Here is a 13,387-nt window from a genome sequence, read left to right on the forward strand (position 1 = left end):
TTACTGTTCCTCTTGGATCATAAATTAATGATCTGGAGGTGATGAGAAACAATGCCAGCTCTGCCCTCGGAAGAGTCTGCAGACACGAGTGCCACAGCTTTTGATCGTACTTGTGCTTATTAGTTTCCCCCGTATACTCAGTGGTTTTCCTCCAGACACTTTGCCTGTCATGTACTGAAAGAAAAAAACCAAAAAAAGCTACTCTATATGTGAACTCAGATCTAGAAAATATAGCTGGAAAAAAAAGGCAATCTTTTCTCAGGTATCTTGTCTCCAAATTGGATCTTCTGTGTACCATGCATAATTGATGGCCATGTGCATTAATTTTTTCCTCTGCTAATTCCAGACTAAAATGGCAGCCCAAAACTGTGCACCCCTCCTTTAGAACTAACTGAAGGTTGACCCTTCTAGAATGTTCAATGGTTATTGTTTTAATCATATTGCTGGCATTCATCTCCAAGGTAACAAGGATGTCTTACTTTCCTGGGAAGGTTAGTAAAAATAGTGCTTAAGTGTGAGAAAATATTTTTGTACAGCAATCCATCCAAAGGAGAGACATCAGATGTTAACAACAGGTAATGATGAATGTCTGGAAGGAAGGAAGGAAAGAAGGAAGGAAAAGAAATTAAACCGAAAAAAAATGACTACTTTATACTTGCAACGGGAATATTTGAAAAACCATTTGTGTAGATATATTTATATTCAAGAAGATGTTTGTACATTTAGGGGCTTGCAAACACTAAAAACAAAAGAGTTAACCACAGTAGTGTTAAAACTCTCTATACATAGTAAGCCAAAATTATTGATAAATTTTTAATTTCTTTGTTTACTAATCTTGTAGTAAATTTTTATGTTTTCTTCAAAATGCTCATCTTAGCTATGCCAGCTATGCCAAGTATTTATTTTGCTCTTTGTTGAATCATGAAAAAAGGGAGAACAAATCATCACTATTAACTTCACTGATGAGGGGGAGCACAGTGGTGGGAGAGAAGCTCAAATGGAGAGAACTCAAAGGCGATGAAAACTGTGTAAATTCAGAATAAGTGTCAGGGATCTTGCATGGGATGGGCCTTATCAGAGTGAAAAACAAAGAAACCAACAAGCAACACTATTACCCTACAAAAGTTTTTAAAGTTTTTTTGCTAAGTACTTTATGTTTTTTGTTGGCATTGTAAGTGAGATTTTCTTAATTTCCCCTCAATTTGTTCTGATCTGATCTGAATCTGATCACGATTCTCTGATTTAACTTACTTTTCCTGTTAACTGACACACTACTCATCCAGATGTCACTGGATAAAATCCTCTGTCATATATTAAATGAAAAGCATCTTTAAAGCCACTGACAGATCATCATTGCACTCAACAAATACAGCACACTGTCATCTATTATATGCAAAGTCAGAGGAGAAAAGAAATTGATATTACCTGCTTTAGATGGTAGTGACTTATTTCTTAAGGATGTCAGATAAATCTGATATATTGGTGCATTTTCACCCTATAAAATAGTAGAAAAATTCTAAAGTTAAAGTTATTTCCATCGTGACCTAAATTTGGCTAACAGTCAACTTGAACAGAGTATTTTGAAGAATATGTTTTATTTTGGAAAATGTTCTTATTGATTGATTTCCTTGGAGATGCACAAAGAGGATACTTAATTTAGCCAGATCCATGAATGTTAGCAGTAAATGAAAGCAGTCACTCAAAAAAGAATTTAAAAATATATATAACTTGTCTTTATTCTATTTCTCAATAGAGCCAATGAAATAGGAAAATTATTTGAAAAATAGGTTCATGTTATGTAATCTACTTAAAATTTTTAAAGTCCTGAGAATAATTATTTAGGTACAATATAAAAGCAGACTTTAAGACTTTTGATATTTATATACCTCATGATTTTTTCTTTCTTTCAGGCCACTGATAGAAATCTGGTCTCTCTAGGAAATTACTATTTAGTTAAGATCTGAAAACAGTTGAGAAACGTTTCAAGATAAAAGTATGCTTTTTCACAGCTGGGCCTTGAATTTTTGGATTTCTCTCTACTACAAATTCAATGAATGTCATGATTAATTACATCTCGTGTTTTAGAAGAAATCAGCCTGACCACAGCTCACTCTCTATAGAACTTATATTTTTACATATGAAAAGTAAGGCAACATATTTGAGGTGCACAGGATTTTGCACCGTATTTAGCACAGTCCTTTATGAGCCACTTTCTCTTCCCACACCGTACCCCAACATGAAAATATTCAGGCTTGAATAGCTCTTTGATTCTTGTGGCTGCGATGAAAATAACAAGTGATTATGTGTCTGTGTGTGTGTGTTTGATTTTAATAACGATCGATGAAGCATGAATGTATGGCCGTGTCTCCGACATTTTGCTGTCCTGCCGGAAACAGCCAGTCACCCAGGGAGGCTTTGATGTCAGGCTGTTATTTTTTAAGTAATGTCAAAATTTCTCCAGTGGCTCTTGCATTTAGAAAAAAGGATCATTAATATTTTGTGAAAAATTCAATGGCTAATAAATGCTTTTGTTTATTTTCTTTTTTGCTTTGGCTTCCCTCTGTGCTTAATTCTCAACCAAACGTCATCAGAGGAGTGTGATTTCTTACATTCCTCTTTTCACGAAGGTGTCATCTCCTATGCAGTTTCCTAATAATTATCTGGGTTTCATATGTTGTTGACTTTCTAAAGGCAATTCCGCCCAAAAGATCTTCCAGCTGTCCTGAAAGGGAGCCAGTCCAGGCGCGTGGTCCCTCTCGTGCAGGTGAGGACACTTGCGATTCAGAGTCAGCCCATGCATTGCTCCCAGTTTTCAGTGTCTGAGACGGAAACACAAGAAGGTTCTATTTATTTGCTTATGCCTGAGCTGCCTCATCACAAGAGGGTTTTTCTTAAAATCTCCTGATATATAAAACACAAACACAAGACAAAAACATGGACATTCTATTTGGTTATCCAATTATTTAGTAAAGCTTGAAAATAGCTTCTTGCTTTTAAAGAATGAGCGTTCCTGGAGGACAATATAAAATATAAAATTCATAACACTAGCATTTTCTCCCCCTTAGTTTTGTTCTACTGCTAAGCAGAAGTTTGGTGTAAATACACTTAAGGTTTTAGAAATGTTTTCCTTGAGGACCAGGGACGCTTTGTATGCATTCCAGCTCTTGATCACTTCCAGGTAGCCCCTGAGAACCAGAACTATTCTTGAGGTGCCACAAAAGTTTTATTTCCAAACTTTGAAGGACTGTGGGACTGACTATGAATTACAATGAGTTTATCATAATGGTGTCATCGGAAATGAACAACTCTCCTCCACACTTCAGTTTTGCTTTGAAATTTAATCAAAGAGGACCAGTTTTTTTTTTTTTTAATTTTTTTTTAAAGATTTTATTTTTTCCTTTTTCTCCCCAAAGCCCCCCAGTACATAGTTGTGTATTCTTCGTTGTGGGTCCTTCTAGTTGTGGCATGTGGGACGCTGCCTCAGCGTGGTCTGATGAGCAGTGCCATGTCCGCGCCCAGGATTCGAACTGACGAAACACTGGGCCGCCTGCAGCGGAGCGCACGAACTTAACCACTCGGCCACGGGGCCAGCCCGGACCAGTTTGTTTTTTAGTTATTGCCTTCTATCATTTTCACCCAGGCTCCAATACAACTGGGTGCATAGTAGTTGCTTAGAAAACACAACTTTTCATTTGACTGTATTTGGAACTGTTTTCTATAGAAATTCTTGGTAGCTTTCCTTAGATGAAAAATGTGTTAACATCTAAGTCTCATTGATATTATATCCACCTCAAGTGCCAGTATGGCTTGGAGAAATGATGTCCTTCTTCTTAGACTGCAAATCAGAATGGGAAGACTTGAGTTTTGTAATAAGAAGACACAGATCTGAATCTTTTGTCTTTCATATACCAGTGGTAGATCTTTCAAAGTCACTTTCCCGAGCCTCCTTCCCTCATCATTAAAATAGAGATGCTACTCATCCAAGAGGGTTACTGTAGAGACTAAATACCATCGTAATAATAACATATACAAAGTATTTATGGAGCATATATAAACCTCACAATAACCCTATGAGGTAAATATTGGTCTTATCTTCAATTTGTAGTAAGAGAATTGAGAGAATATTCAAACTGCTCAAGATCACAAACTGGTGATTGATAGAAGTGGCTTTGAGTGCGGCCAGTCTGGTTATGGATTCTGTGCTCTTACTCCCTAGACTATGAAAAATACCTGGCGTAGACTTCATGACCATTAAATATTTGATATTCTCTTTTCCACCGACTCCACTCACATACCAGACATTAGATTAATTTTGGATGTATATAAAAGTTCTTTTCATTGCGTTTTAATAATCCATGGTCCCTTCTTGCTAGTTGGATGCTGAAGCTGTTCAGCTTTCCTGCTATGGTATAAAGTCCCTCCTTGAGTATCTTTCATCAAATTCTTATCTCACCTTCTACAGAAGCCCCCCACCCTCTGGGGACTTTAGACTTTTTTTCCCTTCTTGCTGGATGCTTTAAGGATTTATACTTTTAATTTAGGTCTTTTTCATTTCCAGGACATTGTTTTTTCTCTTGGCTTCTATGATAACACATTCTCCCAGTTTTATTCCTATCTTTCTGACTCTTTTTATTTTCAGTCTTTCTTTCTGATGCCTCCTCTTTTGCACCAGCCCTCTAAATGTTGGAATTCTCCCTCCTGGATTTGACCTGTGCTTCTCTACATATTCATCTGCACTGAAAACACATGAAAATTGGGGTTAGAACTCCAAATACTGGAGGACATAGGGTAGACGTAAGGACTCTCTCCTAACTCTGTCTCTTTTGCGGGCCACACGCCTTCTCTTTCCTTGAGTCGTTTATTCTCAATGTTGTTTACTCATTCACCTTCCTGTGCTGACTAGATCCTTCTACCTATTCCAGTTTGCTGTTTCTTATCTTCACTTTTGTGCTGCTCTCACTGCAAGGGGATCCATTCTTTTATTTACGTGGTCCAAATTTCCAGGACAGTAACTACTTATTCATGGCATATGACACTCTCTATGATCCGGTGGGTACTTCTATCTCTAAGTTCACTTTGGGCCATGTACTACCATGGTCACTATACCCTGTCACGTTGCCTTCTTTATTAAATGTCCCAAACTTATCACACCTTAGGGCCTTTGTATCTGCTGTTTCTTCTGCCTGGAACAGCTTTTTGCTCAAATTTTGCATGGCTGACGTTTCCTCATCCAAAAGATATCTTCTTGATCACTTGATCTAGTAAGACCCCTCAAAGTCATTTCATATTCCTCTATTTTGTTTATAGCAATTATAATCATCTAACTATGTCTCACTTATCCACCTATTTGATTTTCTTTTTAACATACCTTTCCTCCCACTACCATGAGAAATCAAAATTCATGGAAAGAAAGACAAGGTCTGTTATTTCAAGACTGTGTTCCCAGCAGCTGCTGCAATATCTGCAAAGTTACTTCATGATTTTTCTCATGAATTTAGAGCCATTTCAATAAGATATTAAACTGGACATATGTCCAAATTGCCCAGACATTAATTTCAATAATACTCAAGGTGTTATTTGGTCTTAAAATCCTTCCATTTAAAATAAACCATTGTGATCTGGGCAGATACGGAGATATCCCACCCATATCCACTTTCAAGGAAGATCAGCTGTAGGCGCTTTCAAGGTTGGCCTCAGCTGCAGACAGCCACGTTGCCTGAGGCCATGCCCTTCCCAGGGCCGCCCACATTTGTTGATCAAGATGTGGTAATGAGGATGCCTGGTCATTTTGTGACTTCCTCCTCCTTCCATCCCCAGATGTGGATCCTTAACAAAAAGCTTACATTCCTTTCCCAGCCCAATCCTAAGAAAGTTAGTAATACAGAGCATTCTAAGTCAGCATATGATAAGGTGAAATTTGTGAGTTGACTCACTAATGTCTAGCTTGGCAGTGAGGAATACACTGCTGGTGGCAGGTGGCTCAAGTTTGAGATCCAATTGTAAAAACTCGGTTAAACCACTACTGAGTTTTAACAATTGGATTTGAACCTTGTAGCCTCCAAGGAGAAGGGCTCTGAAATTACCCTCCCCCGTGGCAACTAAGATAGGAAATCAAATGCAATAGTGTATCTCTGGAAGCATGAGAGAGATTAGTACTACTCAAAGATATAAAAGGTTCAAGTGTGGTGGCCCCCATCATATCGTATGTTCACTTAAGTTAACAGATGGTTTCCTACAGAATCTAGAGTAATACTGGAAGATGAAGGTAGGTTGCTTCAAGTTCATTCAAATAGTAGCCCTGATTGCAGCAGCCTTACATGATATGGTATCTATGCTAGGACAGATTAATATGACTTCAAGTGTACAGTATATAGTCAGTGTTATGGCAAATTCATTTTTGTTCTAACCATATCTATAATGAGAAACAGAATGCAGGTACTTTCTTATGGAAAGGACAACAATAAGCATTTCATTTTCCTCTTCACTGTAATGATTCTCCTACCCTCTCTCACAAGATACATTGAAAGGTCTGGAAAGTTTGGATATTCCGCCACACATCACATTACTTCATTACATCAATAACATTATATTCATCTGGCCAGATGAGCAGAATATGACTAACAAGCTGAAGGGCTTGTTAAGACTCAAGTACTTACAGGGCAGGAGATAAACCCTACTAATATTTTTAGGAGCCCAGAGGTCAGATGTGTGTCAGGATATCCCATACAAATGAGACATTTAAGTATTATTTCTATTATTTCATTTTGTACCTTCTACTCCAAAGAAGGAAACACAGTGCTCCATGGGTTTCTTCAGGTTCCGTGGGAAACACATTCCACATCCTGAGATACGCTTCTGGCCTGTATGCTGTGTGAAATAAAAGGCTGCGGAGTAGGACAATGATCTGCTGTGTCCAGGATGTGGTGAAAGCAGCCCTGCCAACGATGTCGGACAATCTGCAGATGTCACAGGACTCAACAGATTACATATGCAAAGAATAACGCACTTCATGAGAAACAATTCCTGACATGCTATAAAGTCCCTGTAGAGACATAACTCCAGATCTTGGGACACCAAGTGGCCATGTGTCCAGAACTATCCATCATGAACTGCATTCTCTTAGACCCACCAAATCACAAGATTTTGTATCTGGGCAACAAATCACTGTAAGATAGATACATCTGAGACTGAGCACCACTAGGACCAGAGGGTTCCAGCAAACTATGTGAGCAAGTAGTCTAGATGCCCATGGGACTCATATTCTTTTGCCACTGCCCTTCATCAACATGTGCCTACAAGTTCTGGGAAATCCCATGTATCTATCCACCTGGAAGAAGAAAAGCCTGAGCTTATATTACAAATAAGTCAACTCTCCACATATGGGTGCAACTGAAAAATATATATCTACAATAAGAGTGGCCTTGAAAGAGAGTGGCGATGGAAATCTTTCCAATATAAACACATCTATCTGTCTACCTCATGTGGAAAGAGAACTGGCTCAAGTTTAAAGTACATGCCCACTCATGGGCTTGGCAAATAGCTTGCCTGGCTGGTCAGGGGGTTAAGCAAAAGTACTCGAAGGTGATGGACAAGGAGGTGTAGGAAATTGGCATGTAGACAAACTATGGACATGAGCATAAAGCATAAAGATCTTTGTATCATACAAAGTGTCCTTTGGAGAACATTACCATGAAAGAGGCACTAAATATCCCAGTAGACACAGTCATCTGACTGGGTGACATTAGTCACACTATGAGTGGCCAGTCCAGTGACAGCACAATGGGAAAATGAACCAGTTGAACAAAATGGTAGAGGTGGAAACTATCCATTTGCCTAACATCATGGACCGCTATTACCAAGGCTAGTTTAGTTACTGATGCTGTCAAATGTCCAACCTACCAGTCACAGAAGCCAGTGTTGAACCTCTGATATGGAACTTTTCCTTGATGTGTCAAGTTGATTACATAGGTCCCCTACAAGCTCTGGAAGAGCCAGAGATATTTTTTCTCCCAGAAGTAGATACATTGCCCATGAGGTTTTTTTTTTCTTTTCTTTTTTTGCCCTCCTTGCATCCCCTTCTCCTCTGGTAACCACCAATCTATTCTTTTTATCTATGTGCTTGTTTGTTCTTGTTTTCTTAATCTTCCACACACATATGAGTGAAATCAAGTGGCATTTGGCTTTCTCCATCTGACTTACTCCACTTAGCATAATACCTTCAAGGTCCTCAAGGTCATGGACTTTTAGGCAGCGCTGATATCTGAGGGTTTGAGTATTTGCTCCACTAGCATGAGATCTCATATAATATTGCTTCAGATCAGGTAGGCACTTTGAAGCAAAGAAGATACGTGAGAGAGCCCATGCTCATGGGATGCATTGGTCACATCACATCAGACACTGCATCACCCAAAATCAGCTGGCATCATGGAACATTGCAATAACCTGTTGAAGCCATAGCTGAACCAACAGCTCAGAGGCAGCACTCTACGAGGATTTGTTAACACTGCACAGGATGCATATGTAAATTAAACCAAAGCCCTTTATATGTCACTGTTTTCCCAACAGGGAGAATATATGGATCCTGGAACCAAGAGGTGTAACAAGCAGTGCCTCACATTTCATAATTCTCAACGAGCCCTTTGAGAACATTGTGCTTCCCATCCCTGCAACCCTGGTTTCCGTAATGCTAGAAGTTCCATTCCCTAATGGGAGAACTTTTTCTAAAGGCTATAATAAGTGTTACCTTGAATTATAGCTATGATCATCACCTGGGCATTTTGTATCAAACAACTAGCAGGCAAGAAGAAGAAACATTTCTTAGCAAGAGTAATTGATCCAGATAATCAGGGAAAAGCAGGACTACAATTTCACCGTAGAGGGAAGCATGTGGGGCTCAGCCAATTCACTTGACTGCCTCTTGTACCCTTATGTCTAATTTTGACTGTGAGTGAACAAGTGCAGCCACCCCAGGCTAGGAAGGACATGATGGACAAGGTTTTAGACTCCTCAGAGTAAGGAACTTAAAAGGTGGCAGCTAACTGTGAGAATGATCTAGAATTGAGAGTAGAGGAGGGAAACGCTGAGCGTCAATTGAAGCAATGAGAACAACTCTAGTCACAGCTATCTCAGTACTCTTCTCTTCTATGTTTTCCCTCAAGAAGAGAGGCCCACCAGGATCCTGGAGGGTCAGCTGTTCAAATGCACGGAGACAAGTGGATCTCAGTGGCACAAGAGTAGACTGACCATATCCCTCTTCAAGAAAGGAGTTGTTGTCCCGCAGTGGTGAGTGTAGTAAACACACAGTATCTGGGTGTCAGCTCCTCATGGCTGTTCTCTACCAGAGAGTCACATCACTTGATATCAGGCCCTTCTCAGGACAACTTGTATATAGTAATTGAGAGAGAAGGCATAAGTCCCAGCCATTTTAGCCTGTCTCAGGACAACCCTTACAGGCAATATTCCCTCTAGAGATGCTTTCTTGGTCGGCCGAGGCTTGATTGAGTCTGCATCACAGCTAAACTTCTGTTTGATCCTGTTTCCATATTCTTTGTGGAATAAGCACCTAATAAGCATCTTATACTCAATCTCCATCTCATTATTAGCTTCTGGAGAACACAACTCGCAACAGATTGTATTTCTTCTTAATAAACCAGATATCTAGCCTTCTGCTAAAGAAAATAGAAACATAAATGTCTCCCTATATCAGAGGTTGTTAAACTTGGGACCATGGTTGGATCCTAAGGGGTCAGGAAATCTCAAGATATTTCATGCAAACGGTGTATGCAGCGGTTTCTTTGGTAGTGTGTGTGTGTACTGCATGCTTATTTTTTTTTCCCAGGGAGACACAAGAGAGAATACATGATTTTTATCCAATTGCCAAAGCAACATGCAGCTAAGAGGTTTGACTCAGTGCCACGTATGCTGTAAGCATACTTATTTTTTCATGATCCTTGATATCTAACTACTTCAGAATCGACTAGATAATTTAAACAGTTGTACAATTGTTCTATAATATTCAAATCATTTAATAGTATGCTTATTAATACTCCATGCGAATATGGAGTCAAGGATGAAATCAGATGAGGCAAATGTAAGAATGAAAGATGAGCACGCCTCCTTCTGGGAAGTCCAATACAGATGTTTACTACATGGATATTATTTTTACCCCGAGAATGATCGCTATTTTTTAAAGAATGAAGAAAATGCTGTATTTTTTAGTGTGGCTGTGAAGGATTTTGAAAGTATTTTCTGGCTTTTCTAATTAAAACTGAGTTTGCCCTCATATGTTTGAGAATACTAGAGGCTAATTTCTTTGTAATTTTATTAAGAAGTTACAGAAAAAAAATGCAAATTTTATTCATTATATTATTGAAGCTATTCCAAAATATCCCAGGGTCTGACTGTCACCTCAATGCCCTGTGGCCTCCTGGACTCAGTAATTAATCAGCTTTGCCTGCTCTAGCTATGAATGACTTTGACGTAGGATTCCAACAAAAGATCGCATGCACACAGATGCATTAATTGATTTATGTTACTGCTTTTAACATTTAAAAAGCTTATTCAGAATCTTCATTTAAAAATAATTAAAACTAGTATATATGTCCTTTTTGTACAAGGACTAGAATTTATGGAATAGAATATCTTTTTCCTTTTTTTCTTTTTTTTTTGGTGAGTAAGATTGGCCCTGAGCTAACATCTGTTGCCAAATTCCCCTTTTTGTTTGAGGAAGACTGTCCCCGAGCTAACATCTGTGCCAGGTTTCCTCTATTTTATACATGGGATGCCACCACAGTGTGGCTTGATGAGTGGTATGTAGATCTGCACCCAGGACCCGAACCTGCAAACTCCAGGCTGCTGTAGTGGAGTGCACAAATTTAACCACTATGCCACCAGGCTCTTCCCTAGAATATCTTTATCCAGTCCACTATTTTCCTAAAAGGAAGCAATAGTCACACTATACTAACATGAATTGAATTTTTTATCAACATGCAAAGAATGTTAATTTATCTAGAATTTATTTCAGTAATGCAGCACTGTGATGACATACTTTAAAGAAACAAACAAAACAAAACATTAGAAGTTGGAGAGCTCTATCTTCTAATTATTCTGACCATTTTCTATTCTTTCAGTTGTCTGAAATATTAATCCTGTAAATGAGAAAGAAGTGTGCTTCACTGAGATTTGGATGTGCAAAGCTATGCTTAAATTGAAAGAATTTCTAGATATCTTGTCAAGAGCATTGGCATAAGAAACTGCTTAAATAGAACCCAAACATAATTGACATTGATTGGGGGAAATCCAGACCTCCAAAACTAGGGAAAATTCTGCAGTGAGCGAGGTCTTGTCAGGTGTTTTGTCTTCTGCCTTTGTCGTAGAGAGTCAAGTGAAACAGCTCAGAAAAGTCAATCCTAGTGGTAATAAAATAGCTCATAAGTAGGAAGTTATTTCAGCTAAAGAAACAGTGAGTTTGAAGGGCCAACATGAGGCACCCACAATTTGGTGGGATTGCCTCATACAGTACAGCCATCAGTGCCTCCCGTGGGGAATGATCGGCTGCAGCAGGGAACAGGACAACTTCTCCTAAGACAGGTGGAAATAAAGCCAAAGCGTCTCTTTATGCAGTAGGATGGCCTCGTTTAATCTTTATAGAATTTTCAGTTGGAAGTAGCATGAAGGAGGCAGTGACAGAAGGTACTGATTCACATATTTAAGCATCAATTTAAAGATGGGGAACCTAGGCTGTCCCAGGGTGGTATTTTTTTGTTCCAACCCAGCAAGTCAGTGGCAAAGTCAAGGCAGCAGTCCAGCTCCGGGCCGTCTCACTCTTGATCTCTCTCCAGTGTCAACCAGCAAAACCACGACTTATGTTTTCAGTTTTTAAAATCTATTTCATGCTGTGAAATGTTCACTTCTATTCTATATCATGTGCGGTATTAGATGCTTTCACATGTCGTATTTCATTATTATGACATCCTAATGAGACAAGGGGCATTTCACAGATAAGAACAAACAAACAAAAAAATGAGATCAGCCAAGGCCAGGAAGAGAGTATCTGCAGAAGCGTGGGGATGACATCCAGTTACGACTCAGAATCTTCTGTTCTCGAGTATGAAAACCTGCCACTCTACTTCCATTTAGATTTACAAATTTCAGGATACTCATTTAGAATTGGTATTTTTTTTATATTTTCCTGGTGAACTCAACATTTTAAATATTATAAAATGTTCTCTTTATCTCTTGTAATGATTTCTGTGTGAAGGTCGACTTTGTCTTGTATTAATATAGTATGTAAATTATTAATCATTGGTTATTAACTTATATATATACATATATTGGTTCACATTTGTATGGTATATAAGTTTTCCTCATGCCTCTCTCAGCCTTACTCTATTCTTGTATTTTAGCTGGCTGTGTCTCTTTTAATTTACATGGTGTTTTTAACACATCTCACACTCTTCATTTTTAATTGGAGCATTAGATGATTTAACTAAATTTAATCATAGATATATTTGGGTTTAAATCTACCATCTTACCATATATTTTCTATTGTCCTAACTTTCTCTCTTTACTTGCATCCTTTTCATTGACTATCTTTTTTAAAATATTATATTTTCTCTATGTTTGAATGCTATACACTGATTTACTATTTTGTTTAGTGGTTACCTAAAGTTTCAGATGTCTATCTTAATCTCACAAAACTCTCATGTTAAGTGATACTTATCCCCTCTTCTTGAACAAGGAAAGGATCTGTATTTATTCAGCTCCTGAAATATATGCAATTTTTCATGTAATTTATACCCACATTATTTAAACTCTGCTAGACATTACCATTACTATTGTATATAACCAACAGTCATTTTGATTTCCTCACATACTTGGCCTCTCATTGTTATTTCCTTTTCTATATCGCTGGGCTTCCATCTGAAATCATATTCCTTCACTTGAGGAATATTCATTAGTATTTCCCTTCGTACAGATTTGCTGATTGTAAAATCTCTGTATTTTTTGGCTTTCTAAAAATATATTTTGTTCTTGAAGGACATTTACACTGAGTACAAATTCTACGTTAGAAGTTATTTCCTTTCATTATAAACATACAATTGTCTTATCTATTGGACTCCATTAATTATGTTGGAAAATCATCTATGACTCTACTCGTTGCTCCCTTGAAAGTAATCTCCCTTTATTTTCTGATTGCTTTTAAGAATTTTTTTCTTTGTCATTGTGTTTACTGAATTATCACTATGATGTGTTTCAATGGGCTGTATGTTGAATTTACTTTTGTTTATAATTTGCATTGGGTTTTTTTATTCTGTGATTCCTATGTCAGATTCTGAACATATCCAACAAATAGGCCTTTCAGTATTTCCTAATCCTGTGATCACCT

General features: G+C 38.1%; 1 long non-coding RNA gene across 2 annotated transcripts in view; it reads left to right on the forward strand.

Annotated features, from left to right (window-relative positions):
• Nucleotides 1-437: 437 nt before the first annotated feature.
• LOC139084339 (uncharacterized) overlaps nucleotides 438-13,387 on the forward strand; it is a 28,667-nt gene continuing 15,717 nt past the window's right edge. The window contains exon 1 of one of the 2 annotated variants that reach the window (XR_011541688.1): nucleotides 438-491. This is a non-coding gene — a long non-coding RNA (uncharacterized lncRNA). Of the gene's footprint in view, nucleotides 576-13,387 lie in introns of both variants that reach the window. The other variant, XR_011541687.1, reaches the window with a different exon arrangement.

The sequence above is a fragment of the Equus przewalskii genome, chromosome 6, assembly GCF_037783145.1.
Source record: "Equus przewalskii isolate Varuska chromosome 6, EquPr2, whole genome shotgun sequence".
NCBI classification, from domain to species: domain Eukaryota; kingdom Metazoa; phylum Chordata; class Mammalia; order Perissodactyla; family Equidae; genus Equus; species Equus przewalskii.